Source organism: Vidua chalybeata, chromosome 3 (assembly GCF_026979565.1).
Source record: "Vidua chalybeata isolate OUT-0048 chromosome 3, bVidCha1 merged haplotype, whole genome shotgun sequence".
In the NCBI taxonomy this organism is placed as follows: Eukaryota; Metazoa; Chordata; class Aves; order Passeriformes; family Viduidae; genus Vidua; species Vidua chalybeata.
The window spans coordinates 63,820,991-63,845,876 of NC_071532.1; the positions used below are offsets into that span (position 1 = coordinate 63,820,991).

Below are 24,886 nucleotides of genomic sequence, written 5' to 3' on the forward strand. Positions count from 1 at the left end.
AAAAAAAAAAAACAAAACAAAACAAAAACACCCAAACAAAAAAAACACCACGCCAAAACAAATACATGTGGCACACAGATCTCATTAAAGAAAAGAGTTTTGCCTCACACTTGGAAAAACAAAAAAAGCATTTACCTACTACGTACAAGATAGAAAGCATCTTTGTTGTTTCTGCCAGTTGAGTTCTAAAAATGCATCTTCTAAATTGCTAGGGAATGCACACTTTGAATTGCTAAGCACATAATTTTTAGACACTAGCGATAGTTAACTCCTAGTTAGAAGTCAGGATAACTAATTTAGAAGGCAAAGAAATATATCACTAACAGAAAAAATAAACAACAAGCCACAAGGCCTGTAAGAAAAATACATGCAAATTTTCAAATCTAAGAAGTGTGCTAGAAAGACATGCAATCCTCACATTTCATAACACCCAGGTCATACTGAAGATAAATAATGAAATATAAAACAGGACATTTTTGAAATAATTTACACAGTACTCCCATGATAAGTGAAGATCAAGTAGAATAATTAATCATCCTTTCTGAGCCAAAAAATATAGGACCAGCCACAAAGACATGCAGGATAATGAAGAACTAAGCCTAGCTGGTTTTACTGGAAATTACTTGGAGAAAATGTTGCCTTTAGTCACAGAAACACATGAATAATAATGAGAACTAAACCACGATAAATAATCGCTAGCACTAGCATGAAGGAAGACCTAGATATTGCTAAATATAGGAGGGGGATTCACTTAGTGTAGGTTTGTTTAGACAGCCTCACCTCCTCCTTATGGCAGCTGATAAGCCCAAAGAGCAGTAGAATGACAGTGGCTAAGGGAGACCTAGGGGCAGAGGGACAGAGGGAGGGACAGAGCTCATCAGCCCCTGGACCTGATCAGCCCCTCATCCCATTTCAATTACAAGCAAGGTTTTCAAGGCACTGGGAAAGGAAGTTGTCCGCGTTTTCTTATTGTGAACGGGTGAGGGCATTTTGGAGGACCTGGGGATGGCTAGGAGTTACAAGCCAAGAGGGATTGAGCACTGGGGTCTCCACCTCTGCTGGTAACTTGCTATGGTAGATCATTTCAGCCAAGATCTGAGAGCAACCGATTAACTGATTTTTTCATGCCAAATTCCAGTAGAAAACAATAAAATTTCTCAACCATCCAGAGGGTGTATGTGGAAAGGAAAACCCTGTATGAGATAAGAATGTCTCAAGAAACAGGCTAAGGCACATCCCTTGTGTGCTAAAATGATCCTAAGGCCTACTACTTGTATAACATTGGGTTCCTCAGAGGAAGAGGTGCTAAGTAAACATAAGATATATTCACACAGACAAGAAGTTCACTGCCAATGCACACTGAAGGAAATGAGGTATGACAACGTTGTACCCATGGAATGCCATAAAGCAAATTATTGGAAAAGCAAAAGACTAGCCACACATACAGGAGACGCAAGACATTTTTTCAGAAAAATGCATGCAATGCATAACAAAAATGGAAACAGGGAAGGTAATAATCTTTAAGAACTTAGATGTTATATTAGGCCTTCAATGGACTGCCCATCCCCAGGAATAGCTAGAAAGCCCAAATTTTGTGAGCCAATAAAATTTTTAAAAAGAAATTAATTAATATCCCTACAGTAGAAGTCAAAATGACAGCGTATGCAAAAAATTGTTTTCCATGATGTTCTGTATTGTTAGGCTTCTAATCTGCCCAACATTCTGGCACCACAATTATTTACTTAAAACTCTTCCTTTTTTCTCAGATTGCTCTCACACATCCTTCCATTAAAGAAGTTTATTCTCATCATCAAATACTGGTGCTTACCTGTCCTAGGACTGACATATTTTGTTGTTCAGACTCATAAGGCAAGACTTCATTAATGAAAATAAGGAAGCAGTAGCTAAGGGCACTACAAATCCCTCCAAAGTAATTCTGGTACATCTTTCCCTTGTAGGCACAGCAATACATAATTCATCCTAGTGATTCACAATTTTCTGGGTACAAAATGCTGGAGACTAACTTACTTTCCTTTTCCAAAGGTGGATCACAAGTTAGGTAGGCCTAACTTTGGGAATCTGTGCTTAAGAAATCAAGGTTTGGTCAGCACCTTGGCCACAGGTCTGAGTGATGCCCTCTTAGACAATGCTCCAGATCAATAAATGTGATCTCCTGCCTTAACAGCCTGCCATGAAAATCCAAGAGGCAAGTTTCTTGTGCCTGACAAAATTGTGCCTGGCAAATCTGGTGTTCTTCCTTTGCCTACAGGATGTCTCACAGAAGATGAAGCCAGATTCAGAATCAAGTATTCTGATTAACCTGCAAAGCCCTTCACAAAGTCCTGTACACTATGTCTTCTTACACATTCTTTGTAATTCTTTTGGATTGCTTCTGTGTAAATTTAAAGTCCAGTCTTTCCTAATATCCTCTAAAGCAAAAGATATACAAAAAAAGAGGGGAAAAAATCTCATTAAAGCCATCTGTCCATTTAAAAAAAAACTCAATAGCTAATATCTGAATAAGAGTAACAGAATTAAATGCTTCTCTTCTGTTCCAGCTTTAACTAAAGAACTACATCTTCAAGTAATGGCTCTTGTCCATACTACAAATGCCATTACCCCATCTTCCTGTGACATAAAATGTCCTGTTCGTGTCCTCTAGAGTCCCCAAGTTATTTTGCAGAATCAGCTGGTGTTCTTAGACAGTTTTGGAACACCTTCATCCATTATCTTGAAAGTTTTCTCATAGCCTAGAGTGCCCCTGGATTCTGATATTTTCTGGTTTTTAGTTTTGATCACAGACACAGAAAGTGTTCATCTGCAAGACTAAGTTAAAAGATCTCAGGTTGACCCTTTAAAAGCAACTTTAGCTGAAAATCTGAAATTAATTGTGTTGGTCTACAGAAAGACGGAGAGGTGGAGGGGCAGGGGAGTGAGCAGGTGCCTAGCCATGGTTTTCTACTACTATTTTTCTTAAATAATTTATTCCTACCCCTTGACACTGGTAGAAATACTATCTTCTATGCTTGTTTTCAGATGAAATTTGAAAGATAAAAAAACACATTTCAAACTATTTGCTGTAGTGAGTTCTCACCAACATAAATAGCAGAGGTTTTTGAACCTGTACAGCCCTTGAAACAGCACATGTTCTCTATTCCTAACCACAGACAATTGTGACATGGAAAACAGAAAAAGCACAAAGGATTCCTGTATCCAGGATACATTCATTTGTCAGAGAACCATTATAATAGATAAATGAAGCTTTGGCTCTTTTTCTGGCAAATATATCTGTATAGCAGCACAGATATCAATAGACAAAAAGTGTGTTAAATTGTAAAATAATCCAGAAAGAGGAGACCATTAACAACTTTCTATTTGTGGTGCTTTAATTGCTCCATCATTTAGTTTATTGAACCATCAAATTAATTTAATTGAAGGTAACAAATATAATATACTCTTCCAAGAATCAATTTGAACTGCCAAATATATCTAAAATTAACCTCCCCCAGTTCTATTTCACCTAATTTTTCAGTAATTATTTAGAATAACAATACATTTTATACTAGATAATGCTTATGAATAGCTTTTGTGTTTATTTTAAAACTACTACAAGAACGGAACTGTTCCTCTAACTGTCAAATTTTGATCATATCTGGATACTAATTCCTGTCAACAGGAGATGCATTTGCAAAAAACTGAAGCTAGTATTTTTCCACCAATTATTATAAAGCTGATTATGCCAGTCCTCAATCAACAAAAGTGAAGACAGAGGTGACATTAAACGAAATTTGGACTTATGGATAGCCCCATATAAAACTATTATGGATCTTGAAATTTTTCTATAAGAATAGTCCTTAATTCCATATTTTCATCAGCATATATAATGTGATCATGCCTCAGTAAGTCAAGAGCTTTGGCCAGGCCTCTAGCTATTACAGCAAATTTATCATTAGCAATTTATTATCTGTAATGGAAAGATATTACCTCTCTTGCAACCTGGAACTGCTGTGTAATGTTTTGATCGCCACTTGCAAGTAGGCTAGCCAAAATCTTCATGTACAACCCTCTCCTAATAGAAGAGGTAGGAACAGGTTTGCAAATGGAAGCCTTCAGTCTTAGGGATAAGAACAGCTCTGTTTTCTTAAAGATACTCAAGAGATTGTTAAATATTTAAATCATAAATTAATGTTTCTTAGCATTTTCTGTGGGTACCATTTAAAAGTGACCCAGGAATCTTTGGCTTTGAATGCTTCATATATATATTTATATACATATATATATATATGCTTGTTTTGTTGTGGGTTTTTTTTTTTTTTTTACAAAATTAGAGTACTCTCATTACTAAGCAGTTATCTATGAAGGAAATACAATTTCCTAAATGACTGCTAAGGGGCCGAGGTCCTTCACAGGTACAGGACATGCATAAAGATTATAAAGGACAGAAGTTTTTCTATACCTTTTTAAGGATATCTCACATCTTGCCAATGGACCTTCTTTAGTGTGATGAATGTTATTGAAATTGCTATTTCAAACAGAAACATCACAAGCTAAAGACAAAACCACTAATGAATGCCTCTTATGTTTCTAGCACCCTTAGGTGCTCAAAAAGTCACCTGTCATTCATCTTTATTTTGGTGAATTTAGAATGTACAGGAGAAATTTCTTCTCAAAGCTGACTGTGGAAAAATACTTCTAAAGAAGTTGTGAGAACTGCAAGTTCTGTAATGGCAACCCTGCTCAAATTTTTCCATCTAGTATGGCTTATCAGAAGTTTGTTCATTAGAATTGTGTGTTTAATTCCAGCTCCATATGGATACTGGTATGTTTTTTTCCTATGTTTCTTCTATTCTAACTGGGTGAATAGATGGCATATCTACAGGATGAATATTTGCCAGTTAAATACATCAGCAGAGTACCCTTGCAGCAAAAGTTGGCTGCATAGCAATTTGCAATAACCAGCAGGTCCAGGCAAATGATTCTTCCCTTTTACTCAGGACATGTGAGACCACTTTCTGGACTGTTGTGTTCTCTTTGGAGCTCACCAATATAAGACAGTCATCAGTACACTGGAACAAGTCCAAGAGCCACCAAAGTGATCAGGAAGCTGGAACACAAGAGGGCCAAGGAGAGGGTGAAAAAGATGGGCTTGTTCAGCATTGAGAGGAGGAGGCTTCATGGGGGGATCTTACTGCTGTCTACAGTTACCTAATGGGAAAATGTAGACCAAATAAACTCAGGCTCTTCTGAAAGGTACAGAACAACAGAATGAGAGGCAACAGAGAAACTGAAACAAGGAAATTCCCACTAGATAGCAGAATATTTCTATTCTTTACCACTAACAAGGGTGTTTAAACACCAGAATGTGCTACTTAGAGAAATTAAGGAATCTCCATCCCTGGAAATATTCAGAACTTGTCTGGACACAATCTTGAGCAACCTGATTTGGCTGGCCCTGTTTTCCATAGTGATTTGACAAGACAGTCCACAGAGTTCCCTTCCAACCTAGAGAATAAATCTGTTGATCTATAAAGTGAAGACAGCTGCATTATGTCTGTGTACACCAAAGACTTGATCACATTGCCACAGCTGCGTAAAGGTGTTTAAATTCCTTCTGAACTGGACCTGGCACACATCTTGTCATTTAGATAGAGAATAATGGGCACACAGTATATGGGCAGATTTCCCAATATATGGCAGTACCTGTCTGTACATACATATCTCTACGTTCTTTATTAAGAGATAAAAATCGTCACTTCTGCTTTCAAACATTACATGTTTTTAAATAGACATCATCCTTTTTCCAGTTGACTGGATTTATACTCCTAAGAAGTGCCTTCATAACTCCCCTTAACTCCCCTTTACTGCAGGGTAGGGCAGGCTCTTAGTGCACACCTCTGCCCTTCACGTGGTATCTGCACATGCTTCACCCATTACTCTGTGTTTTAGAACCAGCACGAGCTCTCCTTCAGAAGAGGAATAGTCTTTCTTAGCTCAGATGAATGTTACCTATAACTTCAGCTGCCTGACACCAAGCTAAAGTTCCTCTACAGTCAGCAAAGAGAAAACAGCCCCTCTGGAGGGTGATTCATCCTTGCTTTTCTTGGAAACAAGGCTGGTAAATTTCTGAACATATGCAAATCTCAGATATGTACCATTAAGACACTACTCATGCCTTTAGTTGTCTTCATTTGTGAAGCTTTGAGTGAGGCACAGAGCAGAAAAACCCAGAGACTTCTGAAAAAATTTACAGTTTTTTAGTTAGTGTGACCTACAGAAGAAGGCACTAAGGGCAAGAAAAAAAGGGATCTGTACACACCCGATTTCCTGTATAAAAGGTGGAGTGAAAAAAAAAAATATAAATTAATTTTATCTCTGAAACAAGTTACAACTTTTATAGATGAGAGCACCTTACTCAAGTAAGCCCTTACAAAAGGTACAGTATTTATGTAATACTCCAATTACAAACTCTCTTTCATTATTCCCAGGAATTTAATTCAGAAATTAACTCATTCTCTTTTCTTCTTTTCCAAAACCTACACCAGCAACAGTAGTTTTTACAAATGTGATTGTAAAAAGATTTCCCATCTTACACATGGGTCTGCACAGCAGCATGAAGAACCTGCTATCTTTTCATACAGTAGTGAACCTCTCCTGGCTAAAGAAACCCACAGAGCTGTTGAGACAATCACAAGTCCCAAAAGCTGTAAATGGAGGCTTGTATGGCTTCAAGGCACAGCAACCAAGCTGCAAAAGAAAAGTCAAACCTCTCCAATTGAAGAATGCCAACAGAAAATTTCACATCCTATTTGTTCTTTGCTATCTCACAGGTCTTCTGTTCTTCCTTCTGGCATCATCTCCAAAGATTCAAGTTGTGTCAATTAATTTCACATCCATACTAGAAGTGTGCCAGCAGCCTGCAGCTCCTGCTGAGCCCTCGCTGCACAACGAGAAGCCCACAGACGCAGGAGGTGCTCCAGCAGCAGCGCTCCGGGCAGCTGACAGGTGTCGGAGCATACGGCAGGCATGCAGGGGCGGGCTGGGCGGAGGAACACTCCTATCAATGTCAGCCGAGTCTCCAGGGTGCCTGGGCATAACAAAAGAGATGTGGTAGAAACTCTCCTGGCTAGACAACTGTAAAGCAGTTTCTTCACAGGATGACAGGAACCCAGCCTCCTTTAGAGATAGAGGACGAAAGGACAATACATTTTTCATCTAATTCTCCTCCTGTGAGAAGGAAAGAAGGAGGAAACTTGTTTCCTTGCATACTTCTCAACATATCTGTAAATAAAAGCACCTTTAGCACTTTTCATCAGACATCATTTGTGTGTCAAAACTGTTCAGGGTATGACTTGAAATCCTCTCCTTCAGAGAGCAAACAAGCAAGAAATAGCTGCCTTTGATTTATTAAAGATGAACTACCAGTACTGTAAAAGGCAGAATGGCAATGCACACACACATCCTAAGAGCAGGGAGGGATGGATACTGCCCTCACATTTATATACAAAGTTCAGTCCACAGCTTTTCTTGTTTATTAGCCTGTCAACATTCATACAGTCACAGTACATCTACACTGATATTTTTTGAGAAGTTTACCTCTGTGTTATTTGCTCAGGATTGCACCAATTTAGACACAGAATGCTTCCCTGTCCAGACAAAGCATTATGAGTTGGGAATAAAATTTTGGGGATAAATAACATAGGAAAAGGAACACATGGAAAAAAAATGTTTTTTAGTTAAATGAAAGACAGGGTGAGATTAACTAGAATTCAATAACAGAAAGCAAGGGAAGAGTAAATTAGTGAGGATAAAAACCCCAATGTCTGATACTGCATTATTTCCATATTACAACCAGCTCATAATTCAACTCTGGATCTCTGGAAGTGCCAGAGCTGTGCCATGTCTGCACAGGAATTATGGAGGTATTGCCTTCAAATTACTGAATGTAGTCATCAGCTGGCAGCAAAAACAACCACCACATATCCCAATCATTCCTCTACAGAAGCCACTAGCAGGTATGACACCAGTGTCAGGGAGACATGGCACACTGCAGCTGTTGAGCAGGAAATGCCTACAAGCATGCCCCTGCTTCCCTTTTTAATTGTTATATGTCAATGTCTTAACCCCTGAGAGCTGATGCTGGGCTGCTGCTGCAAGGCAAGGCTGTGCTAAAGATGCTGTCGCTGTCTCAGATACAGAAATTCTGCCCATGGCAAGAGGTGTTGGAATCCCATTGCACTCCACCAGCTCCTACTTCCCATCATTACCTAACATCCAGAATTATCCTACTGGGCAAAGCAGTTTACTTCAAAAGAAGAGCATGGATGGTGACATGTAAACAACACAGGCAACAGAAACAGTCAGACCTAACTCTTGGCATAAAGAGATGCTTAAAACACTATTGTTTCAAATTTCTTGAAAACTAACAGAAGAAGAGAAAAAGAAGAACTTGGGGCAAAATTGGTTTTTGTGCTGTTTATGTCTCAAAACAAAGCTGTTCTTTCCTTTCACACAGCTCTCAAAGGCTCTCACTTATTAACTCAACCAAAATAAAATAATCTTCAGAAGCCAAGTGCAAAGCAGCTCACTGTGGAAGACAGTTGGAGAGCTTTGTTGTCACTGCTGGTTAATTCCTGTTTTCCATGTGGCACATTATGAAATGCATATTATTAGTGCCTGGGGTCCCCTGTGTCCTATTCTGCCCTGCTGCCTGAAAGAGCCATGTGCTCTCACTATCTGAGGCTGTGCAGAAGCAAGGCTTTGCTCATTTGGTGACTGCCAGCCTCATGCACTTCCCCATGGAGCAGGGGGTGGGGGGGAACATGTCAGTGATAGCAGCACCTGTCAGGCTAAAAAGCCTTTCAAAGCAAGAGTTTGAGGGGAAACAATCGAGTGTGAGGAAGACAGTCTGACTCTGTGGAACACGTGCCTCAGCAGATCTCTCCAGCTGCCCATGCTTGCCGTAGGCAGGGTGACTGGCAGACACAGTGACAACCTGCCCTTCTGCATCAACATTTCATGCAGTTCAAGCTTCAGCCTAACCCTCACAGACCTTAGGGACAATTCTGGCAGAGCCAGACTCTGACACAGCTCTGAGTAGTTTTCCGTTTCAAAAAAGCACCACCATCAGGCTGCCCCTGTGTTTCGTGCCAAATGGCACCATGCTGCAAAAACACAGACTGCAACCTTTCCAAAAGTACAGCAGTCCCCAGAACCCTGAGACTTCTATCACAGTGGTTTATGTCTGCTCTTCCCTCACGTAGGCAAAAGGACCAATGTCCTTTGAAATCTGATAACCATCTGTATGGCTTCAGTACATTTCTTGTCTTAATAGAGTTTTTGAGGTGGCTGGCAGTGTTTGCCGCAGTTTCTGGGCCAGCCAGACCTTCCTCCCATGTTACTGCTCACAATCCAGCACTCAGATTTACACCTCATCCAGTTGTTCAGCAGGCAGGAAAATGAGCTACCATGGCACACAGCACAGCAGAGCACCAAAGGGCAACAGGAAAAAATCACACACATGTCTCCCCTGTGGGCAGTCTGAGCCCACTGATGTGAACTCTGGTGACAGGGAGTGTTCTCCCCTCAAGGCTAGTAAAGGAGTAATCCTTGGCTCGAACCATAGGACTAGCTGTAGCAGTAGAAAGTGTGCTGGAACAAGGCAATATATTTCTCTCATGGAAGTGTCAGATTGGTAAAGCAAAAGCCTTGGAAACAAGGGAAACAGAGCCATTTCTGTCTCTCCTAGATGGTCTTCTGTGAAACTCTATGGAAATGTGAAAACTGCTACCTGCCAGTAGCAAATTGGCTCTTCTTGCAGGCACTAAATGTGTCACAAGGTGGCTTCAGCCCAAACCATGGAAACTTGCTCTGTCAGCACATCTGCATTTGTGTTTTGGCAGGAAAATGCAGGTTCTGGGGGTGATTAGCAATAATGGTGCTCAGCTTTCGACCATTTGAACTGAACACAGACATTCAGCCTATATTAACAGCATAACTCAAGCTCAATATGAACAAAATAATATTTGCCAAAGCTACCCCCTACTATCTCCTTTTTCTGCAGCAGAGTATAATGCATCCTGCCTGTCATAAAAGCAGGCAAGACCACTACCTATCCAGGTATCCTACTAGGTCATCGCCTCTAATAATGTTTGAATGTGACTCTCCAATGCTCACCTATATGTCAATATCAAAGTTTTCTGCATGACATATCAAACTTCGCATTTTACACAGCCGAAAATAGAACTTCTTCTGCCTCAAATGCTGCTTCTTTTGTCAAAATCTTACAATATTGAAAGGAGATGGGCCAGCCCCAGCTGACATCCTAGGGAAAAAAGCTGAATTAACAGAATGAGAGAGCACAGGGGTCACCCAGCCCTTTGCCTCCACCAGGGCTTCCTGCAGTGCAGTGTCAGCTCTGCTGCCCAGCTTGGAGCCCTCTGAGTTCACAGCACAAAACTCACCCAACACAGTGAGGAGGTCACTGCTCTGTGTGTTCCAACAGGCAGCTTTCAGGCTGGTCTCTGTCTCATATTTTACTCAGGTAGGCTCTCTGCTATCAATTGTATTGAACGCCTTGAGTGCATGAAAGACAGTGAGACTGGAAATGTAGGGGGAGTAAAAGTTGTGCAACTATTAGAGAAAAAAGTTTTCTAAAATGACAAAAGGAGAATATAGACAAAAAAGTTTCACTACTGAATATTTAAATCAACACTAAACAGTGATACAATTGCACAGATACTGTTCAAGGAAGGTCCAGAAAAAGACTGAAGTCAGAGCTATGATCAAAATCTCCCTATTAAAAGGCCATGTGCAGTTGCTAAATAGATTAGAGAGTACCTGGTAATTCCCAGGGACATCTCTATTCAATGCAAAAGCAAATATCCCACACTGAGCTGTGAAAGAGTCAGATAAATAAGGCTGCTTACAAAAATAGGGGAAAATTTAGAAAAAGAATAAAAGAACGTCACGGTAAATTTCTTTACATAAGTTCCAATGACTTTTCTTTCACACCCTCTTCAAAGCCTTCATTATTTTAGATCTCTGACTTTCTCTCTAACTCATCCAATACTCTCAAGGGGAATTTGGGCAGAACTTGAAGACTCTACACTTTCTAGGAAAAAAGCTTAATTCAAAATTTTGCCATACCTTGTATCAACAATGCAGATAATACCAAGGATGCAACTTGTGCTGAAATTATAGGTTTCTAATGTTTGACACTTTTCCCTCCTGTTGATCTTCCAAATTGTCTTTTTTTGAAATATTTATCTCAATACTTTTAAGCTTTCCTGATGAGTATTTAACTTCTATTTGAGATAGATAAAGCTGAGCATTTTCTATGCAGTTGCTCTTTGCAATCTGCCGTGTCTCAGTTCTTCTATTCAAGTCACTCCATCACCACAGAAGGTAGCTAATGACTGGCATTACAGTTTATTGCTCAGGGACACAACTGAGAGCCATTCCTACATTTTTACTACTTGAGTTAAATAACTCAAATAGCTCTCCAACAATCATCATTCCAGCAAAGCTTTTTCTAGGCAGGAAAAAAATGACCTGTCTGTGCCAGCTCCTTGGGTTTGTTTTCATCTTCTCAGGAACTCTCCCCAGCTTTCTGTTTGCATTTCCCCACTTGTGAACAGCATGTACCTTGTACAGCACTGAGGACCTTGTATGACATTCTCAGAAAGTGGATTATGAGAGATGACAACAGGTAGACCATGAATATTTACTGAGAAAATAGTAGACTGCATTTTAGAAATGTTTTGTTCCTCTATTGGTCTGCAGACAGAATTTCAGCATCCTTACCTTCAACACTGATGTGTGCTAACCTAAGGGGGAATATTTTTAGTATTTCAGTGTAATATACAAATGGGGTCCACAAACCTAAAGGTATCCATAAAACTCCTCCCTGTCCAAGGGCAACTATCAGCAGTCACGCAACTCACCCTGTGCAAGGTGATGATCACTAAAGAAGAACAGTCACAATAAATGCAATCTTGTGATGGAACAGGGCTCTGAGAAGGAAACAAAAACTTGATGCTCCAGAAATACAGCTTTTATAGTATTGAATACAGGCCATAGGGTTACACAGAGTTTCACAGAAGACTATCTAGCAGAGTTGGCTTGGAAAACACTTTGTCACAGTTTCCCATAACACTCCAAGGCTTACCAGTCTGGCACTTCCATGAGGGAAACACAGGTCAGTGCTGACCTCACCTAAACAAAATCTCAAAAAAAAAAAAATGAGCAAACTCAGCTGTCCAAATGCATCAGTTCTGTGGCCAAACCAGCTCATTACAATTTCTCAAAATGGAAATGGTTACAAAATAAAAGCTATTTTCAGCAACATCTCATCCAAAATTTTACACTTATTATATATTACTAACTGTAAATGAAAAATTTAGCTCTTTCAGTAGGTGACAGAATACATCATCGCTAGTGGTAGAACTCACCTAACAGCTCTTGTTACTGTTGGTCTTCAGTTAGATCAGGATAACAGAGACCTAAGTGTGCAAAACTAAAGCCTTATTTCTACACAAATTCTGTCATGTTGACTTTTTGAACTCCTTTGAAAATGTGGTCCTGAAATAAGAGTTAAAATCCTAGATCTAAAACTTTTAAAACATTGTCTTACAAGGCTCAAATTTTGCAGTAAACATTAAGTATACAACAGTTTTACAACAGAAACTACATAATAACTCTACCAGTCCAGACATAAACTAAAAAGTGACACATGGACTAAGACTATGTTGAGAACAAAGTAACTTCTACCAGGACTACAATGCAATGTTCACTCTTTCTCCCGGGTCCGGGGCAGGTCTGATGCCCTCCGGCGCCACCTCCCCCCGGACTTCCAGGTCCACTGCTTCTCTCCCGCGTGCCACTGGCACCGGCATGCAGGTCGGGGTCTGCCGGGTTCTGTCGCCCGCGCTACGGGATCCGAGGCAAAGAGGGAAGGAATGTCCAGATCACCAACAAGGAAGGCAAGAAGGTTTTATTGTCGCTGAGAGCTGCTGTGGGAGGGTAGCGACCCGCACTTCCCACGCCACATGGGGGAAATGGCGCTGGGACCCGGGAGGGAGAGGGATGATATAGGGGATGTGATAGGGAGGGCAGACGTCGCCCCCCAGTCCGTGCGGGTGCCACGATGATGACGTAGGATAGCAACCAACCAGGGAACTGCAGGGGCGGGCACTGAGCCGCGGGCTGAGTGGGATCGTGGGGATGGGGCGGCAGACACAAGGGTTCCCAGGGCCGGATGGGGGAGCGGCCACAGGAGCAGCAGAGGGGAAAGCCCAACAGCAGGCAGCATGGGACCAGAAACCGCGGTTGGGGGCGGGGGGGAATACACTGGGGTACACAGGACTCGGCTAGCTAACACAAATAACAACCCCTAAAACCCAGGATCTACAACTTGACTGAATTGACTCATCAGGCTCTAAAATTATGGACACCATTGTAAGTCTGTCTATGCATCTTTACACTAAGCTCTAAACAATGCTGTTTTCATAGCTAATATGACTTTTTTTTTTCTTACATGCTGTGGCCAAAAAAAATTATGTTGTTAAAAATTCTCTGATATCAATTTGAATCTGAGAATAGATTCGATTGGAGTACACAGGGGATTTTTAGGATCAAAGAATTAACTCTAAGAACAAACATGTCAAAAACAGGCAAACATTCATAAACATTTTTTTAAAGATATAATTGCCATAACCTCCACTCTTCCACTGAATCATAATCAGAAAAAAAAAAAAAAAAAAAACAGATTGCTGCTGCTGACTAATTGCTGTATTTTGTTTCCTGCTGGCTTCAGTAGGTTTTCAATACCTTTGTTTGTCAATAGTTTAAGAAATGAAGGAATTCTTTTTTATGTCAATCCAAGAAAAAACTGCATGAGTTCTTTGAAAAGAAATATATATGTGAGCAAGTAAGGTGTCAAGCAGAACAGAAAACTTAGAAACAGCAGAGAAATGTTGCATTAGTATTCTATATTAGTCAGTATAAAAGAAAAAAAAAAACAGAATGGATTAATGAGAATGTACTAAGTTATAAATACTAGGCATCAGCCCACGTTTCACTTGGGAAATCGACCATTTTCCCTTGTTTACAATTCTACTTTCTCATTTACCTGAAATAATGTTAGTACTAAACCACCAATCCCAGCTGTTAACAGCTGCCAGATGATTGTATACGATCAATGCCTTATTTTATTCTTTTTTGGTTTTTTCCTAAAAAATTCAAATTATTTCTGAATTAGCTAAAGAATAAAAAACAGTTTAATTCTATGGCTTTCTCTGCTAAGATTTCTTTTTCTCAAATAAGATTCAAAATAATGGCTTGTAGATAGTCTAGCAGTGCTTTATTTTTTAATGCATCATATCACACTGCAATATATGGGGAATCACTCAAATTAAATTTACTCTTGAGAGATGCAATAACTTTCAATCAAACCACAGGTACTCAGCGTCCTTCAGAAGCAGGTCTATAATGCAGGATGAATGAATGAGAGAGAGCATAATCAGCTGGACAAGAACAAATTACTCTTGCTGGATGCAAATAGCAACAGGCTTAGAAAAACTATTTTGATTAGCTGAATAACTCACAGGTTATGTGTGATCCCAGTAAAAGACATTTCTGAGAATGCAGTTCTCAGGAGAAATGATGTCTGCTTTCCATAAGCAGATTCAAATGGCCCACATTCAGAAATGCCTGAGTTGCATCTTAATGTTGTTATACAGGCACCAGCAATAATAAATAACTAGGAAATAATCCTTGGCAAAACATGTAGCTGTCCTATTTAGCACTTTCCATGCTGCTTTTGACTGGCTGCCTCTCACCCACTATGCCTAGATACAGGTAAAGCTGGTAAAGTTAAGAGTTATGAAAAGTCAGCATATAGAACACCCTCAGGAGAGAAACCCTTTGTGTCCCCACACCCATGGGCTAAAGTTCTTTGCACCAAGCATTCAAATCACCATTCAGATGTTCAGGGTCCTTCCAAGAGCAGGATGCATTTTACAGCCATTCCCACCACTGACCCCAAGTTTCTCTTCAATAAAGGAACCCCTGGCTACCAAAAGCTTCTGATGGCACCACTTTTGAGTCCAACCCACCTAAATTGCCTTTTTAATTGAAGGCCCTTAAATTGATTCAGGCCTCTTAAATTGAAAGGGCCTGTTAGTTATTAAGATGCTCACCATTTATGAGTTTGTGTCAGCTGATCACACATACAAGACAAATTAAAGCAACTGCAAAAGTTTCAGCTGCAGGAGCTGTGTAGAAATAACACACTTTGAAGTATTTATTTTCTAAAGCTGAGACAAGGTAATTGAGAGGACTCTCTGCTTTAAGAAAGTGAAGGTGTTTTCAGAAAACTTTTCATCCCAAGTTAATACTTAATTGCTCATAAAAACACATGGTCCGTGATCTCAGACTAGACACTTTATGCTCAGACTGTGGCTTTGGACAGTGTTTTAACTGCTTGTGAAAATTGTCATTTTTACAGGGTCTGGACAATTGAAAACTTTCACATTTGTCCTCTGAAAAGAAAAAAAAAATTACTGTATCTGCTTAAAGAAATCATCATATCCTCATATAAATCATAACATCTGCAAAATGGAGAATTTCAGGGCAATAGACAAGGTATCCACGATCTGTTGGGGCCCATTATTTTAGTCCTGCTTTGTCACACTATTGCTCCTTTGACTGATCCAAGTGTTTTTGTCTTAAGCCTAGTGCCTGGTGGGATAAACAGTTTCCTAAATTCTTTTTTGTTATCTATTGATACTCAGTTTATATCATCTGTGCTGGGTTGGAAAAAACATTTCTGACCAGTTTTCTGCACCAGTTAAATTTTCATTGACTTGCATTACATACTTGACTACCACTTTTCTAAACTCCACTAACTTTTTTAGGTCGTTTTATCCTTAAAATCAATTTTATTTTCCCTGAAAAAGGAAAAAAAGCATACACTTAATATAACAACAAGTTTATAGATTTAAATGTGAGTCAGAAAAATAGGAAATTAAGAATTAGACTACATGTGACCTAAAATTTCTACTCAGAATTTACATGCTTACTCTTCAGAAGGGTTGTAATCCATATTCCTGCTACAAGCACTAGGATTCTTGCAGAAATTTGTATATATGAGTAATTCTATATGCAAGACTATGCCATAGAATTTGCTGAAAATACATAGTCGTGTGTAAAGTTAAAAGAGCTACTGAGGAATGTAATTTACTTATACATACGATTGGTAGCTGTCTAGGAAGATAATGCTACACATTCCAGTCCACATAATGACAACTTGCTCATCTAGCACATATTGTGTCCTTCAGTACAGAATAGCTGGGTTACTTTTTGACAAAAAAAAAAAAAAAAAAAAAAAAAGAATGTGAATAATAATTAGCACAAAACTAACAAGTGCTCCCAGAAAGTACTCGTTTCTATTTCTTGGAATTTGGTGCTTGATTATATCCAGGTGGATTTTGGCAGGGGTAGAGCTGATTTTCCCCGTAGTAGCTGGTACAGGGCTGTGTTTTAGATTTGTGCTGGAAGCAGTGTTGATAGTACAGGAATGTTTTTGCTATGGCTAAGCCCGGCTTGCCCAGAGCTGAGGCATTTCCTGTTCCTCACCCCACCAGCAAGGGGACTGGTGGTGCACAAGGAGCTGGAAGGGGACACAGGTGGGACAGCTGACCCCCAACTGATCACAGGAATATCCCGTTCCATCTGACATCGTGCTCAGCATATAAACCCAGAGAAAGAAGGAGGAAAGAGCAGGCCTTTGAAGTGATGGTGTTTGTCTTCCCAAGGCACCATTTTATGTGACAGAGCCCTGCTTTCCTGGGGATGGCTGAACACCTGCAGTGGGGTATTAATTCCTTATTTTGCTCTACCTATTAAACTGTCTTTATCTCAACCCACAAGTTTCCTCACCTTTTTGTCTTCCCATTCTCTCCCCCATCTCACTGGGAGGAGGGAGAGTGAGCGGCTGTTTGGGGCTGAGTTGCCAGCTGGTGTTGGACCAGAACAATATCATAAAACAGTTGTTGCCTCAACACAGACTTAGATTGTTATCAAACCAGTTTCTGTAAAAACAAACATAACTCACCCACCTCCCTACAGTAAGTCCTGGACAATTCAACAGGATGCACAGACAACAAGTTTCTGGAAAACAGAAATGGTCTCTTATTCTACTGAGGACCTACCTGTGCATGAATGGACTTATCCTGCCTATTAATGGAGTCTACAGTACAAATAATGAGCAATAAAGAAGAGCAGGGGATAAAAAAGATACCTATATAAGTTTCTCATGAAGAAAAACTTATGAGAATTACTTCATAATTCTCATATGAGGAGAAGCGTGAGAATTACTTCTCATTGCACTTTCAGGGTTATAACTTTTTCTTTTGTATCTATTTCTTATATAGAGATAGATGCATATATATTGTCTCTCTAAAATATCATCTTATATTAAATTCTACATGTAGAGTCCAAGGCAATTCACTTTCTGCAAGGTTAACATTTTATACCTCAATTCATGGTGCCCATCTCTGCATTTAATGAGCAAAGCTCACAGAGCTAAAAAATAACTCCTTTCATTGTTTATTAGCTCCATTTAGGTAAAAACTGAGCACCCTCAGTTTTCATTGCAGACAAAATGTGTGGTTATTCAGCACCTACAGAAGGGAGACACAGGGCCTGATTTTTCCTGAATGTATGTGTGTAAGCAGTATGCACCATGCACGTAAAACACATCTCTTCCTGACTTTAAGAAAAATTGCAAATAGTCAACATGAAGATATCTGATCATACTTCCACATTATTTGCTGTAAGGCGTCAGGATTTTGCCTGCAAGGCTATAAGCTCAAATAGGTTTTGTGAATGCCTCTGCTGATCTAAGAATGAATCCTTTTATGACTGAATTTTTTCTTTATAAGTTATTTTGCCAACAGTTGAATAATGTGTTATTTATGTCCCAAGAGAATCCAATTTAACTGAGTGTTGTTTTAAAGTTACAGTGATAAGGAAAATCCAGTAGCCTTAAAACCTTTCTTTGTTGTAACCCTTACTTAACTTCAACTGACTGGGATTAGGTGAAAGTAGACATTATAAAAACTAGAAGTGACTCTAAAGTAGACTCTAAAGTAACATGACTTTTGTAATTAAAGAGATATTACTGTGCAGTGATCTAACTTGATCTTAAACTCTAGAACAGCCTATCAATTTGCAAGATGCATTCCTTTAGCAATTCTGGTATACAGGCATAAAAAAATCTGCAGTTTGCCGGGTTTTTCAGGTGAATATGAGAAACATTTGTAATGCACTGGTTTTGTAGCCTTAGCAAATAGTTGCTGCTGGTAAGATGTGCAACATATACCCGTTCAACAATTCATTTTTCAATTTCATGTTTTTAGAAATGCTGTAAATTTTACTGACCAGCCACAGACCAAATCCTGCCTCAAGAGCAATAGGTACACACAGTCAGGCAACAGGAATCTGCCAGAGGCAAAAATAATGAGTCAGCTTTTCTGCAGCCAATCCATAATTCTGGATTCCAAGACTTAGGTTATGCTACATCATGCTGAATTTTCCCTGAATTAAGCCACTATGATAATATTTGCCCACATGCAATTTTTACAGTATATTCATCACTCAGCCTATCATTGAACAGTTTTCTCAGTGAATTCTCCTGCTGAATAATATCCTTCTCTCCTAGTAATATTTCATTGCTCATACTCTAAGCATATCCAATTGCTGGGCATATAGAAATTGCTCCTCATGAACCATTTCTTTCCCACTTTTTAAAGAAATGTCAGAACCAAACCACAAGTAAAACTGACTAGAAAAGAATTTCTGCAAGATTCACAAGGAGTCTTGGAAACTCCATCCAACTGTAAAAAGTAAAACAGGATTTACTCCAACATTCCTGAAAATGCTATGCGTGTTACAGTCACAGGTCAACAGCTAGAGTAGCAAAAGTTTTATTTTAACTATATGAATAGATAACTGTAGCAAAATATATTGAAGACTGATTTTTTTATGGAGCATCAGTGGGAGGTAGCAAAACAGTGCAGACTGGTACAAGAAAAATCTCACAAAACAGTGATCATACTAGTTAGTGGGAACTTGTTTGGAAAATGCAAAAACAGTCAGCACACATCAATGCTAATTTAAAATCCTTCAGCTAGAGAACTCAAGAGATTGCGTCCATTCATGATAAGAAGCTTTGCGGAGTCATGATCTCTGGAAACATCTATCGGCACTTTCAGAAAGAGACAGACACAGAAGACAACACTAAAAGTCACATTCAAGCTCAACAGCCCTCTAGCAAGGATGCAAGGCAAAGATATATCAGAACTTCCTACAGAGTATTGTACTCTGCTGCACGACCTAGCTTGTGTAGCACTTGGTAAATCATCTCTGAGATATAGTTCTCTATCCCTTGGGAATGCAAGACATTAGTAAACCAAAGGGCTTTTGGAAGGATAATACTGTAAAGCTAATGCCATCACTTAGCTACCAGGAAGCAGAACACACAGATATCTTTCCTAGAGGTGTGCCCAGAGGACAGCTGGCAGTCTAGATGAGGTTCTTTTCTTCTTTACAACTCATATGTTGACCAGTATTCTTTTCCTTAGGGAGAATTTCACACTCCTTATGAGCAACCTAGATGAAGAGAGAGACCTCATTTCCAGAAGAGCTCTCTGTGGAGCCACGTATCTTAGTCAGAACCAGTCTGCTCAGACAAGACACCTGTACAAAGGTGTACAAAGGGAAACTGCCTGCACTGCCTGCAAATCAAACTTCATGGCTGGCAGCACAGCGTGAGTAAGAGGTATGTCAGAAAGAGACAGTGAATACTCATAAGGCTGCAACACAACTTCTGCTGAAGAAAGACTTTCCCCTTCCCCATCTTGCTTGATATCTCAGATCTGAATCATGTTGTCATGACAGATCATATGCATTGCTCAAGATGTTCTTTCCTTATGTTGTATCTTTCATGCAACAGGGCTGGAGGTGACCATAATTATACACCAGACCCACTGTTTCACACATTTAGGGCTGGCTGTGAATACTTTGTGACTTCTTGTGAATATGTCATTTTTATTACCTCTAGAAAAGCCTTTTAACTATAAACACAGTTTGTAAATATGTATTACATGCACAGGCATACTACAGAAAGAAAAAGAGAGCATGAGAGCTAACAACATTTAGAATTAAAATAAATTATAGAAATGTGAACTGCCACTTAAGCAACATTATCTTAATTCATTTAATAGCTAAGAAAATCTGACAACTGTCTTAAGATCCAACTCGCTCACCTTGGTTATTATGTCCACTTGCCCTTCCCACTTCCCAATTTACAAGGGAGATATTGGTGCCCTAGCCATCCTGACACAAGCCCCTGTTGGATGCTCTTTTAAAATAAGTTAAAAGTTTAAAATAAGTTCTGGGACTCCCACCAGCCCCAGCTCCATGTCCCTCCTCGCTCCTCATCAGCTCCTGCATTTATCTCTTGGCTGTGTAGCAGAGCAGGACACTGCCTGCCCATATTGAGATTAAGAACAGAAAGGAGCTGCAAACCACCAGTGGTCATCCCTCTGTGAAGATTCCCGTGTGTATGGCCTGCAGCCCCTCAGAGGTTTCATCTGAGGTTCCTAGAGGCAAGGCATCACAAGAAAGGAGTAGAAATAATTCTGAGAGCAATCCATAAGTCTAAGAATAAAGACTATAAAAAAGAAAGCGAAAGAAATTAGATTAACGAAATGTAAAGCAGATTTCTGGTACACCAATGAGTCACTGTTATGCCATTGTAATTCATGATGATAGAACCATTGTTGTCCCCAAGTATAAAAGATCTACCACAAAAATTTTAAAGTAAGAATCCCTCTTAAAGCAAGATTGAATTCTGTAATCTAAAGATGCGGTCATAGAGATAAATGAGAGTAAAGATTAGAAGGTCATAGTATGAAGTAAGAACAACAAAGATCCAAGATGAACTATCCATGACAAAGAGGTTATGGAATTCAGAAGGTGCCCAGAGAGGAGGATCAGCAAAATATTTATTTCATTTGGTCTTCCACCTGCAGGCAACCCCTGCACTGCCCTTTGCACTGAGACTTTCCTATAGAACACTTATAAGCTATAAACTTTCTTCAAAAAAAAGCCCCAAGACATGAACAGAGTGTCAGACTTCAAGAAATGCATGAAGAGTGTCTCCATGCTTTTTCTATAGCCCAGAGAGAAAGAGGATGCAGTTCTTCTTCTCTCAGGTGTGAGAGAACCACCTGTGTGTTCCTAGCAGAAAACTATGGAAGGAAAAGATCAAGCCTGTCAATACAGTAAATCACCTCGCTCAGATAACAACAATGAATGAGATAGCACCTGCTCACTGCCCCATAACAGGGAGCAGCTGGTTCTTTCTGCCTTTTTTACCAAGCTCTGCCTGGCAGGGCATCTTGGACTGCATGTGCCAGGAACATGGTTCCCTTCACCCCCCAGAAAGACCCCCTTCAACCTCATATCTACAAAATTCTCATAGCCTTCTCCTTTTGTATGCCCTGTATCATCTCCTACTAAAGTTCTGCTGTACATAAATACACTGCTATGAGTGAATTTGAAAAGTAATTATAAATCCCCAAAAGATTTTACTTAGGACAAAATCATTAGCTCACTGAAAGTGTTAGAGGTGACCTCTGGCATAAAATGTAATGTGGCGGTAAAGGGGTTAGTTTCTAAAGATACATTCAAATCCAGTGCATGGTAATACCTCAGAAATTGGCAATCATTTTCCAAACCTCTTGTGCAGAATACTGCTGTTATTCCTTTGACTGTCTCTTTCAAGTGGTGTTACAGAAGTATGACATCTCTTGAGAGTAGTTAAAATAAGTCTTTACTGAAATGTTTTTCAAACAGCAAGAAAAATTCTACTACAAAAAAGCTTCAAGTTAAAATGTTATCCAAATTCAGATTCAAACTTTTTATTTGTTAGAAAAGATGTGTGGTTGTCTCCAGGTGCTTGATGCTACTTGTTCTGAGCAGTGGAAGTAGTGATGCTGCTCTGGGGGAAGCATCTTTGACTCTGGAATTGTTGATCTTAAAATACAATGTAGTATAAATACACAAAGTCATGTCAATCAGACAGGTATTATTCTGAGATACAAATTACACTCTCATGATATACATACAGAGTAGTGCTGTGTAGGTGTTGAAAGGAGAATCTGATCAGCAGTATCTGACTTGCAACAGATAAGTTCGATTTATTATGACCTCTGCTTGGGAACTGAGGTGTCAGCATCTATATTGAACCCCTGAAAGGGAGCAAGGTTTTCCTGCTTTGTTTGCTCTATGTTGTCACAATAAGCTCTTTTGTTGTTACAGTAAGCCTTTATGTGTTGTGCTTTAGAACCAGTTTCTTCAGCCTACAAAAACAAAGACAAATTCTATGCTGAAATACACAGTCACACCACATAGCAAAGTAAAAAAAAAAAAAAAAAAAAAATCAAGGTTTACTGCATTGGTTTATAAATCTGTTCTAGTAAATAGCCTGGAGAACTTTGGTCTATTACAGGTCTGTTGGGTTTGCTAATGAAAAAGCAAAACTGTGGAAGCAAAATACACAGCAACTGAGATTCTAAGATTTCACACATGTTTACATATACCTGTCATCACTGAAAATTATCTCCAAAAGTTGTAGGCACCCCTAACAGGAAGTACAAGAAGCTTTGTGTGCAGAACAGGAGTTGAAATACAAGCAGAAAATACTCCAATACAAAGGAAATAGGATAAAAGCTGGTTTCTGGCCATGCATAAAATCCGTGGCCAAAATAATAAAATACTTTCCCACTGATGACATGGGAACTAAGCCTTTTACTAATTTTTCTATGCCACTGACAGCCCCTCAGATGGAATTTTCCATTTTATAACAGTAGGGCTGAATAAAGAATTGATACTAATTGGACCTAGAAAACAAAATGTCATTGCATCTTTCCAGTAAATAGAGATGAAAGGCCAGATTCTGATCCCAGGCAGATGATGTTGGCTTGCATCAACATGTTTTTGAAGAGCACAACAGCGTCTGTAAGCGGTGAAGAATGGTTTGTGACACAATGGCCAAAAACACCCAAGTTCCCAAGTGAACCACTTACTAGAAAAGTTGTACTTACAGCTGCCCCTTCCTAAAAGATGTAACTTCCCTGTCATTTGAAATGAAAGGAATCCAGGGACACAGAAAGGGAGCTCTGCTCCCTTAGAAGTGAAGCCTGATGAATTTAGACAAGGGACAGACCTGAAAGACAACTTTCTATTAGATTAAGAAACTCAACTCATACAGTAAATCATTATTAATTTCATCCCTGACTAATGGCCAAGTGCCTTAGTGTACTGAATGAGATGCTGGGCTGCATCCAGTCAAATATTTGCCCATGCCAAGTTTCTTTCCAATAACAAGTATAAGTTATCCCAAGGAAATTATGACCTGCCTCATATAAAACAGAATCTTCCAAGCCTCTTGCTCAGTTCATGCTTTTGGGTTCACATATTTGTGTAGAAAAATAATGGAGGAATAGGGAGCTGTAAATAGTTTCAAATATTAGGTCATTAAAAGTCATTGGAGTTAAAACATATAATGCATGTAACTCAGTAAAGACAAGTGCAAACCATTATTCTCAACGGGAACTACCAGGTGCATAATTATAAATGCAAAATTTTCATCTATACAGAAACATTCTCAAAAGGGATCCACAAAGTTAAAAGTTTCAGGAACAGCCCAGAGTCAACATTACCATTTCACTTCCCTGTTTCTTTTCAGGACACTTGTTTGTAAAATGGAGCTTCTTTCATGCAACCCTCCCACATACCTCAGAGAGGTTACAGGTCAGAAACACTTCATTATGTCCTTTTGGCTGCCAAGCCCCAAAAAGAAGCTAACCAGAAAGCAAGGAGAACAATAAGGGTGAAAAAACATGCAAACAAACAAGTAAAAAACTCAAAAGTAGAGAAAATAAACCCTTGAAGAAAAATGAGGAAAGGTGAAGTTTAATTTACTGAGTTGAGGAATAAAAAATACATGGTAACAATTTCCAGATATTTAAAAGATAAATGTTCTTTGTGCTTGGTGGTGAATGAAAACTCAGTAATGGTTTTAAATTAAGAAAATAAAATGTAAGATAAACACAAGGAGTAAAAAATGTCTATAATTAGAAGGATAATTAGGCAGTATAGAGGAGCACTAAGGAAAGTGACCCACTTGACTGGGATTCTTTTAAGAGCAGAGTATGCAAAGATGTATGAGAAAGTCTCTCAGTATAATTAATTCTCTCTCAACAGAAGAATGAATAGGAACTCTCAAGGACCTTTCTAGCCATATTTGCCATGATTATATTATTTTACAGTTTGGGTAAAAACTTTCACATTTGTAATGTAATAGACACTTTGAAGATATGTAGCTGTTGTACCTGGAGAAGGATCCCTGGATATATATATATGTGTGTGTGTGTATATATATACATACACACAGTCCTGGTTTTGAAAAAATTAGCTGTTCTTTGGGAAAATGTGAGAAGCAAATAAATCTTCTCTCAAAGTGAGTAGAAGCAGTGGTTGCTACTACCCAGAATCCCAGCTTCACATAACACCAGTCAGAAACTGAGCTATGCAGAGGAAGAAAAACAGGCATAATTCACTGTGGGCATTCCGTAAATTCTGAGATCTGTCTGCTGTTTGCGGAAGCTGTCATTACACAACCAAAGCCTGAAATGCCAGATGCATAAACACAGGGGGTGGCAGGAGGTCTGACAGGCAGAGATGCACTTATGTGGTCTAGAAACAAAACTGAGAGGATTTTTAAACAAAGTGCAGTAAAAGACTGTAAAAAACAGCG

The 24,886-nt window shown here is 39.3% G+C and overlaps 1 long non-coding RNA gene across 1 annotated transcript; it reads right to left on the bottom strand.

Moving 5' to 3' along the window:
- Positions 1-16,269: 16,269 nt before the first annotated feature.
- Positions 16,270-23,041, bottom strand: LOC128786301 (uncharacterized). The gene is made up of 5 exons (XR_008430236.1): positions 22,668-23,041; positions 22,194-22,427; positions 18,442-18,501; positions 17,118-17,169; positions 16,270-16,355 (listed from the first exon to the last, which is right to left on the bottom strand). It is a non-coding gene; the product is annotated as an uncharacterized LOC128786301 (long non-coding RNA).
- Positions 23,042-24,886: the final 1,845 nt, after the last annotated feature.